This window comes from Psittacula echo (genome assembly GCF_963264785.1).
Source record: "Psittacula echo genome assembly, chromosome: Z".
NCBI lineage: Eukaryota > Metazoa > Chordata > Aves > Psittaciformes > Psittacidae > Psittacula > Psittacula echo.
The window spans coordinates 53,284,919-53,294,682 of NC_137742.1; positions in this window are offsets into that span (position 1 = coordinate 53,284,919).

Below are 9,764 nucleotides of genomic sequence, written 5' to 3' on the forward strand. Positions count from 1 at the left end.
AGGTGAAGCCATCTTCTGACTGTGCTCACAGCTTTGGATATATGCTTTCTGACCCCAGTGTGGTCCATCTTTGTGTAGTAGAAACTACTTGAGATGAGCCACAACACAAACAGTATTACTGGCTATTCCTAATTATTCCCGGTGTTTGTCATACAGTCATTCCTGCAGATCTAGATAAGCATTCTGTTGTGTTTGGCATTGTAGAGACTAATAATAAAAAAATATTGCCATCTCAAAGATCCTGTGGTGGACAGGCTTGAAATATTACTTCCCATTACAAAGGCATAGAGAGGTTTGGTGACTTCCCAAGATAACAGAGAAAACTGGTGCCAGAGTTTTGAACTGAAACCTTTCAATGTGTGGGAACAGCCAAATCCTTGTCCGCACTGCTTCCAGTCTCTGAAACCTAGCTTCTGATACAGCAAGTACCTTGCTGTACTTACCTGCAGTAAGTAGAGAAACTGGGATAGCATTCATCTCTCCTGATCCCATGCTGTGACCTGATGTTGTTGTGGGTCTCTTGGAGCCAGAGACATTAAAATTCATTGCCTTCAGCAAACAGAAAAGTGATAAAAATGAAGTTGCTTGATTTGTGTGTGTATTCATTACAGTCACTGTAGAAACAGATATTGCAAGATAAGGTAGAAGTATGTAGGCCATTCAAAATCTGCTCTTCCCTGGTATGGAGGAAGTTGGTTTTCTTTTTTCCTGCAGCTAGAAGATAGGGTAAAGACTGACACTGAGAGAGAATGGAAGCGACAAGTGATGAAAGAGAATTAAAGTGACTATTGTAACAAAGCTTTTGAATTAACAGCAGATGAAAAGAAACTTGAACTAATTCAAGGCTAAAATATGGAGATATTTGTCTGTGATAAGGCAACAGATACAGCACTGAGCAATTAAAGCTGAACATCAATTCTGAAGGCTGGACTACTCATTCATTTTGGAAAACAGCATGATAATGAAAGGTGCACAGAAAGTATCCCAGATCAAGGCTGTTGCATAAGCAGTTTGACTTCTGTAACATTACAAACTTCATCTATGACAAAATTAATTCACTTCTTTTCATGAGTCCAGTCCACAGCACTGACAATGCTTCTTGTAGAACTAGGCCCATGTGTCCTGGGCTATCAAAGGCTAACAAGTATTAATACTAGCTATGAGCTGAGAACTGCTTTGGATGTGCTGGTTCTGTTTCTTACCTGCCACTAGAGACTCTGTTCAGAATCAGAACAACGTAAATTCTACGCCTTTCTTAAAAATGTAAGTACAACCTATCCAGATACAAGAAAAACACTGAACTTGTATTAAATGAGACTTGAAAACAGAGGGTCAAAAAACAATACATGAGCATGTTTCTAATTGGCTTTTTCTACCGCTATGCCATTTCAATTTTCAGCAGACTAATAGCTGCTTCAGTGGAGGCATGTTGCAAAACTGTACTGCTTCCTGGTCCCTTCTAACAATAGGGTCTCCAGGCCTTCTACTTCCGCCTTATATTGTCCTTCACACCTGGATGAACAGGGCATAAAATGATTCCATTCTAGTTTCAGAGCATATAAAACCTATTTGTCACCTCTATATGCATTTGAGAATGATTAGGAAAAGTAGAAGGCAAAGCAGAATAAAAATTTCTGCAGAGAATTTTTAATGTCCATTTTGTCTCAGTTGAGCCAAGTCAGAAACATTTAACCAATGTTATTGGCAGAAAGATATTAAATGTTAGGGGAGGGGTGGATGATTTAAGACTCTTTCATTTAATATTTTGACATTTCAAACATTGTTTAACAGCAATGCTGCAATGTATATTATGTCAGATGACAGAGACTAAACAGAGGACCTAGTCAGATATGGGTAATTCCAGAAAGGATTCTTTCCAGATTTTCTTTCAGAAAATAGTCTAGCAATATTGTTGCTATTTGGGAAGAAAATAATTCTGAAATACTAGAATTTTCTGTGCATAGAAATGTATTTCTGCATTTTGATGGCTTTTTATGGTGTAGAATTTGGTGTGCTGCATCTTAGGCTAGTATAGCGCAAACACTATAAGACTGGTGTCAGCAAAATACCCCAAAACTATTCCATAAGCAGTTCAACTTCTGTGCTACTGCAAGCTTCCTTCCCCTTCCCGGGCCCCAGTTCTGGATTCTCCCTCCTCTCTCTGTTTTCTGTTTCCTGCCTGACCCTCTCTTGTGCTGGCATAAATGCTTAAATAGAGATCTGCACTGGGTAAAAGTTAAGGGAAAAAAGGTATGAAAATCACATATACAGACATGTATTTCAAGAGATCATTAACCTTTTTCATGCTGAATGAAAAACATATGAAAGAGAGTCTGGGTTATCTCTCTTCGTTTTTTTTTAAATGAACTCAGATTTCCAGAGAGCATAAAACTCAATTGAGGCCATCTAAGCTACATCAACCATCTGGTGTAAAGCAGAAGGAAAAGTAACATGAAGTAAAAGCTGAGTAACTGTATCAATATAGCATTTTCTGGCTGGAGTTTTGATAGCTTTGCCAATACTCCTTGCTCTGTAGTGCATAAAGTGGGTCTTACAGCACAAAGACAGTAGTAAAGCTGTAATTTTTCATTTAATTTACTTTTGCATGTTTTGGCATTATGTAGTGTTTTGTGAGACCTAACTATTACTACTGTTACTAGTTGCCCTAGCAGCTTAGGGGCCACACATAGGCCAGCATACCACAGCGGCTGGAGTCGCACAAATAGGGGACGAAGTGATCATCACTGCCCTAGCACCTTTATAGGCATCTGCCAAAACAAGATTACTCCTTTTACATAAAGTTGCACCAATACTTTGGAGTTGCTGACACCGTGCAGATTTACACCACTTGAGGGTTTGCCTTCTATTTTTGTAGCTATAGCTGGATGTGGTAGCCCCCCAGAGAAGCTGAAGACAGCCTGGTTCTCTTGCCAAGCCGCAGCTACTCTGTTTGCAGCTCCAGCTATCATCTGGAAGCTTGCTGAGCATCTCCTTCACTGGGAGCTGCTGCTTCACACACTGAGGTGAAGCAGTAAGACAGCCATTTTAATTCCTGAAGACAGCAATATTTAACTCTTTGCTCTCATCACCTTGCAGGTAAATCCAGGTAAAACCAGTGCAGCATTGCACTGGTAAAACCTTCCAGCTGCTGCTCCTTGGATTGTTGCTGTGCTCTCTGTCAGGCAAGTGGCATTGCTTGGCTACTGGAGTTAAAATGGGGTATCTGAATGTGTGCAAGTGAGAGGGTGGGAAGTGCTTGGGATGTGCTGGTTCTGTTTCCTGCCTGCTAGGAGAGACTGTCTTCAGACAGACACATTTTCGTTTCAAGCTTTAATACCTGGACAGTGCCACCTTTATGCTCTTAGAATGTGAAGTCATCCATGTGTGACAGTGAGCCCTGCAATGATGCTCAGCCTCCCCCACTGGCTTTGGCATGCTTTAGGTTCTGTCTGTATCGTACTTGTGTGCTGAACTTCAGGTTTCCTTCAAGCTCAGATTTAGTTCATAATACAAAGTTGTTAGCTTGACTCCAGGTGGCTGGGTAGCCCTTCTGCAGGCTTTGCTTATCACTATCTGAGGTTAACCCTGTCCCTTTGCCTCCTCCCCTCAACTGTTTGCTTATCAAGTTTGGAACTGCTCTGATCTGGAATCAAGAAAAGAAAGTCTCCTATATGCTATCCCAGCTCTTCAGTGATGTTCCTCTTTTGTGTTTGTCATGGTTTAAGCCAATCGGCAAGTCAGCCACTCAGTTTCTCCCCCCGCCCCCTCAGAGGGATGGGAAGGAGAATCGAAAGAATGTAACTCCCATGGGTTGAGATAAAAACAGTCCAGTAACTAAGGTATAACACAAATCACTACTGCTACCACCAATAATAATAATGATAAGGGAAATAACAAGGGAAGAGAATATGGTACCACCTGCCGGAAACAAGCCCGACTGAGCAGAGAGTGCCCTTCCGGGTAACTCCCAGTTACATCCCCGGGCATGACGTGCTGTGGTATGGAATACCTCTTTGGCTAGTTTGGGTCAGGTGTGCTGTCCCTGCTTCCTCCTGGCTTCCTCTCCTCCCTGGCAGAGCATGAGACTCACAAAGTCCTTGGTCAGAGTAAACATTCTGACCAGCAACTGAAAACATCAGTTTTACCAGTACTATCCCCAGGCCGAAAGTCAAAACCACAGCACTGCACCAGGTACTAAGAAGGAGAAAAATTGGCTGCTACTGCTGAATCCAGGACAGTGTTCATCTACAGCCAAGCTGCATAGAGGGGCTGGTATCTAGTGAGATCAAGGAATCCAACAGAATGCTGCATGGTGAAAGTCAGGTGGGTGAGAAAGGGACTTTCAGGTCTTATGGCTTAGGCAGGGGAACGGAAATCTGTAGTGTAGTCCTGTGCCAAAGAGGTGATTTCAAAAGCTGACAACTTTTTTTTCTTGGTGCCATTTTGAACTAAACTGAAGGTTCCACCCTGTCCTTTCAGGATGCAGGAAGAATAGCAGCCCTGAGTTAGGCCTGGGAACTTTTAAATTTTGCCTAATTGTGAGGGAAAATACAAGAGCAGATTATGGCTTTAGTCAATAAGTATTATGACAAGCTTTGTTAGTACCCCAAAACTCGATTTTAAAGTGTCAAATATTTTAAGATTACCACAAACCTTGAATTAACAATGGTGCACAAAATGCCTCCCTGAAGAGCGTTTTAATTATGTTTTCATCTACTTTCAGAGAAAGTATTTTTAGCAGATGATCATGCTGGAGGATCATGTGCTTTTTAGTTTAGCCTTGCTAGCTTAGCAAGTTATTTAACAAAATCAGGTTAGAGAGAAGATAATTGGCGATGCCAGAAATGATTGCCAAATGCGAAGAGGACAGTACTGTGCTAGCCTGCAAGATCCATACACCTGATTGTCTCATGGCAGTGGGGTGAGTGGTCTCTGGAGCAGGTCAGATGGGGAATAGCTTGTATAAACACAAAACCTGAGAAGACAAATAAAGAAGGATTTAGTAAAGAACAATGTTCCATTGTACTCCATCAGTATCATCTGAAGCAATAAATCCTCTACTTCTTTGGATACCACATGTTAGGAAAATAGTCTGAGAGGCTTGAATTATTGGTAAGTCTTGATAAACCAGTTGGCAACAGGAGGAGCAAGTAAAATATTTTTTACCCCTGAAACATTGTTATTTTTGTATAAGTTGTGTGCAGTTCTTGCTAGGCCTGAAAACTAGTGAAGGGCACGACAGCTTCACAAGCAAGAGATAGATTGGCTGAACAGAAGTATGTCAAGGCTGCATGGCTGCAGATACTGAATTATCAGGCCTACAAGGGTACACATGCTGGAACAAAGTTCTGTTCTCTGCAAATGCTCCTCTGCCATATCAGGTCCCTTCATGGAGCAATTATATGTGTACTAAATTTATATAAACTTTAATACTTTCTTTTAGAGTTCATGTACATAGAAAGCTGAACTCTCTTGCTTTGCATGCTTGCCTATAGCTGTAGAAATAAACTGCTTCTGTCTCATCTGAATCTGCAAAGAAGACTGCGTGTTTATTCTGTAACAATTCCTACACCACGTATGCAAAGGCTATTATTTTTCCCCTTTGTTAGAGACAAGGGGCATGCCCTTTTCTTAGTTGTGTTTAACTATATATATTTATATTTCCTAAAAATAACTATTCCATACAATTAGGTTTTCTATTTGGTGTTAAAACTAAGGAGATTCTGTGTGCATGTGGGAAGATGAATACCATGTAATAGCAGGCAGATTAAGGAGGAGGAATGTTAAAATGGTTTCACTTCTTTAAGGTGACTCAGGACTCTTTGCTGCCTCTCTGGGGCAACTCCTCTTTTGCATCGTCAGTGAAGAAAATGCATATGGAGGCCCACACACACAAGAGTTAACAGGAGATTACCTCCTTCTTCAGAGCCTAAATTCTGTTGGTTATAGTTTGTAATTGAAAATATTTCTAACTCTGCCAGTTTGTCCAGGTATGGTCTTTCAGGAGATTTTCTTAAGCCCTTGTTTTTGTGAATGTTTCATGAATGTAAGCACCAAGCATCAGCTGTACTAAAAATGCATTTTTATCTTTTCCTGCTTTTGTACTCCTTTACAGTCAGTGAAGACTCCTGTTTACAACAATTGCAATGTGGTTTACAACAAAAGAGCAGGGTGGTTAAAGCATATTATCTATATATCACATAGCTTTAGCATGAGCTTCACTTTTCCCTTTTCATGCATGATATAAACTGATATATTTTTTGTGTCATTCACCAGATAAGTTTCACATACATCTCAAGGCTCTGTAACTGGTTTATATTTTTTTCGTGTTGGAGAGACAGTTCATAAACGAACTATGAGGTTTGTCACTTACAGCGACATTCTAATATCTTTTTCCTTAGCATTTTCTCTAAGCATTTTTATTTCCTTTCGATACTGGCTTCCTCAAAAAAAAAACATTTCACATTGCAAATATAATCACAGTGGAATTGGAATACTTGAGATAAAGCCAGTACTGTAAGCATGTAATTAATTTATTACTTACTTTTATTGATTATACAGTAATTATGCATTCTTTTGATTAGTCATAAAATAATGAAAAAACAGTTAATAATGTTATATCAAATGGTTTATAATGCTGATGATGTGCTTTAATATTTACAGTGTCATAAATGGCTACAGCTGAAACCTAAAGTGAGTTAGAATTAAAGTTAATTGTTTCTCATCTAAAGATCTTTAAAAAAAAAAATTATGACTGCTTCATTTTTTTAAGAAAGCTGAGGTTTTCTGAACCTGGCTTCTGCTTGAAAGAGAATTATTTTAGGAAATTTGAGCAGAAACAGCTTGGTGCAATCAATACATTTTCTTCCTAGCCTTTATATTTATAAAAAAAAGGTAGGTTTTTTTCACTAGCGGACTAAAGCATCTCAAAAGAAGACACTGGAAACCCGAAATCTGGAATGAACAGAATCCATGAGACTCAATGGAAAAAAAATACAGTGTGGTTTAGCCAGATCATACATATGTAAATTGCTTGCCTTGACTCTGTATTAGCTAAGACATCACTAGGTACTTGGATCTCATTTGTTGTCCAGCAGATTGATTGGGATATTAAACTGATTAATGAGGAAAGGCTACACTGGGAGCACTAGCACAAGAGGAAATGTAGTTCGTATTTGTCATTTGTTATGCAGAGAATTTGTGAATAGTCACTGAAGTATTGCAATTGCACCACATTGGCATGAGGTGTCAGAGGTAAGAGTTGGTGTACAGCCTTGGGGTACTGGACCTCTGTGCTCCTCACTTTGCCATCCTACTGTTCTGCTGTAAATCCAAGCAATTGCATATCAGCATTTTATTGTCTGTTTTGATGGTGTTATGCTGATTTGTATCAATGAATGATCAACCTAACAGCCTCATTAAAAATCAATATGATGTGAATCATATTGTGTCATGCTTTTATTTAACCCTTGTGCTTTATCTGCCCTGGCATGGGATATTGCACCTAAATTCCTTTTAATCTGTGTCGACCTTTACTTAGTTTGACATAGAAACTAGTCAAGCTCTGCTATGATTAAGCAAGGCACACCGTCAAACATCTGGCTTAATTTGGAAGCATGTCAGTGATCCTGTTGAAGTGAGAGTTTAGCATGTACTTAAGTGCCTGCCTAGACAGAGGATGTAATTAAAGATCTAGAGCAATATCATGGAATGATATTTCATTCAGTGGCTGAGAGCAGAATTGCATCAGATTGAAAATTCAGCTTGACTTACTTAGAATGTAAATACATACCACCATATCCCTGGGATCGGTCTTATTTTAAACCTGAACCTGAAGTACTTCCACTTTTTAACTTCCATTCTGTGAACAAGAGCTGTTTAATGTAGCATTCAATCTCACTATACAGTGGCACAAATAGACTGCCAGTACTTCTAGCATCCTACGAACTTTTTGTCAGAACTGTTTGTCTTCATAATAACTTTTCTACCTTTGACTTGTGCTAAAGAAAGAAAAATTAATAATGATTTTTTTCTTCAAACATCAGGAATGTGGCAAAAGTTTCAGCAATGCTATGAGGATGTTGTATTTGCCACTTGATCTAAATGAATGCTGAATGTAAAAAAACTTAATATTCAGAGTTCACCCTATTTCAGAGCAACAGAGATACATCATTAAAAAAATTTCTGATATGTCTGTGAGCTATAAATTACCATGCAGTGCAACACTGTAAAGACATAACAAGCAACTCCCTGCTGCTGTATAATGTGCCAGCACATGGAAGATGGTACACAGAATGAGACAAGGAATAACTTCTTAGGGAATAAGATACTTCAGGCCTAATGCTGAGATGGAGTGAGAGGCATATATCTCCACTGAATGAACTGGAGCTCAACTGATTTACAGCAGCCTGGGTGCCAGCTCTTTCTCATTAGTGAATAGAGATGATGTTCCCTCTATTATATCTTTTTCCTCTCCACCTGAATAAGATTACTGCATCGGCAATGTTAAGGTTTGTCCATTGATAGACATCTGCTGCCAAATCTCATCTTTCCACTTAGACTGGTTCTCTACTCTTCTGCTGCTTTAACTGTGAATGTATCTTGACTGCTTTCCAGCTGGTGGTCCTCAACAACTTGTCAGGAGACTGCAGAAAATCACTACCTGTTCAGAAGGCTTAAATTTACCATACAGAGATCTGAACTTTAAATGGAAAAAGAGTCTGCAAATTGATAAAGGTTTAATATCAGAATCCTAGTGGTTGACTTTTGCAGTTTGAATGAGATGACAGCAGTACATGGCAGAAGGGCAGGAAACAAGCATAAGTGGAAAGGAAACAAGCATAAGTGGAAACAGGAAGAGTCTAGATTGATATAAGGAGAAACCGTACCACCATGAGCACAGCCAAGCTAATGGAGCAAGCTGCTCAGAGAGATTTTGCTGTCTCCATCCTTGGGGGATTTCAGAATGTGACTGGACGAAGCACTGAGCACCCTCTCTGATCTCTGATGCTGACCCTTCTTTGAGCAGGAGGTTGGGCTGGTCACTTCCAACCTAGATTATGCCATGATCCTCTGACTTTCATGGAAATTCCTTTTAAGCTGTCTTTATCACATTTTGGTGATATTTCTGTGTTCAAAAGCACAGTTACATATGCAGAAATATATCTATATATATTCATATATATAATATCACATATTTTTAACAAAGGTCACACTAGTACAAGTCTTTCAGCTGCTTGGTGAAAGATGGTTCATATGGCTGAACCATTTCTTACTGTAATTGTACTGAGTGAATTTTGTCTAACTGCTAGAAGCATTGGAGTTCAATCTGAGTTACACTGCTAGTGCTTCTTGCCTCTTACTGTGCCCAATTTGCATATTTGACAAAAAAAAAATAATAAAAAGAGATAGTATTTCATTTAGGTAGTATTTGAATAATGGCAATTAGAAAAAACCCCAAACAATCAAGCACAAACAGAAATCACTGATTTAACATGTCCCAACATCCCCTGCAAGTAATTGGCTGCAAGCAAGCCCTGAATCAGTAGATATAACTTTCAGTAGATGTTCCTCCTGTAACAGGACTCCCGCATTGCCTGTGCTTGCTTAGCTGATGTGTTTACTATCAAAGCATGTTTGCAAAATCATAATTAAATGCAGAACATATGCTATTGTTGTGTATGTGGCCTCTCTGGGAAGGCGTTTATCAATGGGTGTTTTTGTCCTGGTCCTGGGGTTATTCTAGTGCAATGGAAGACACCCAG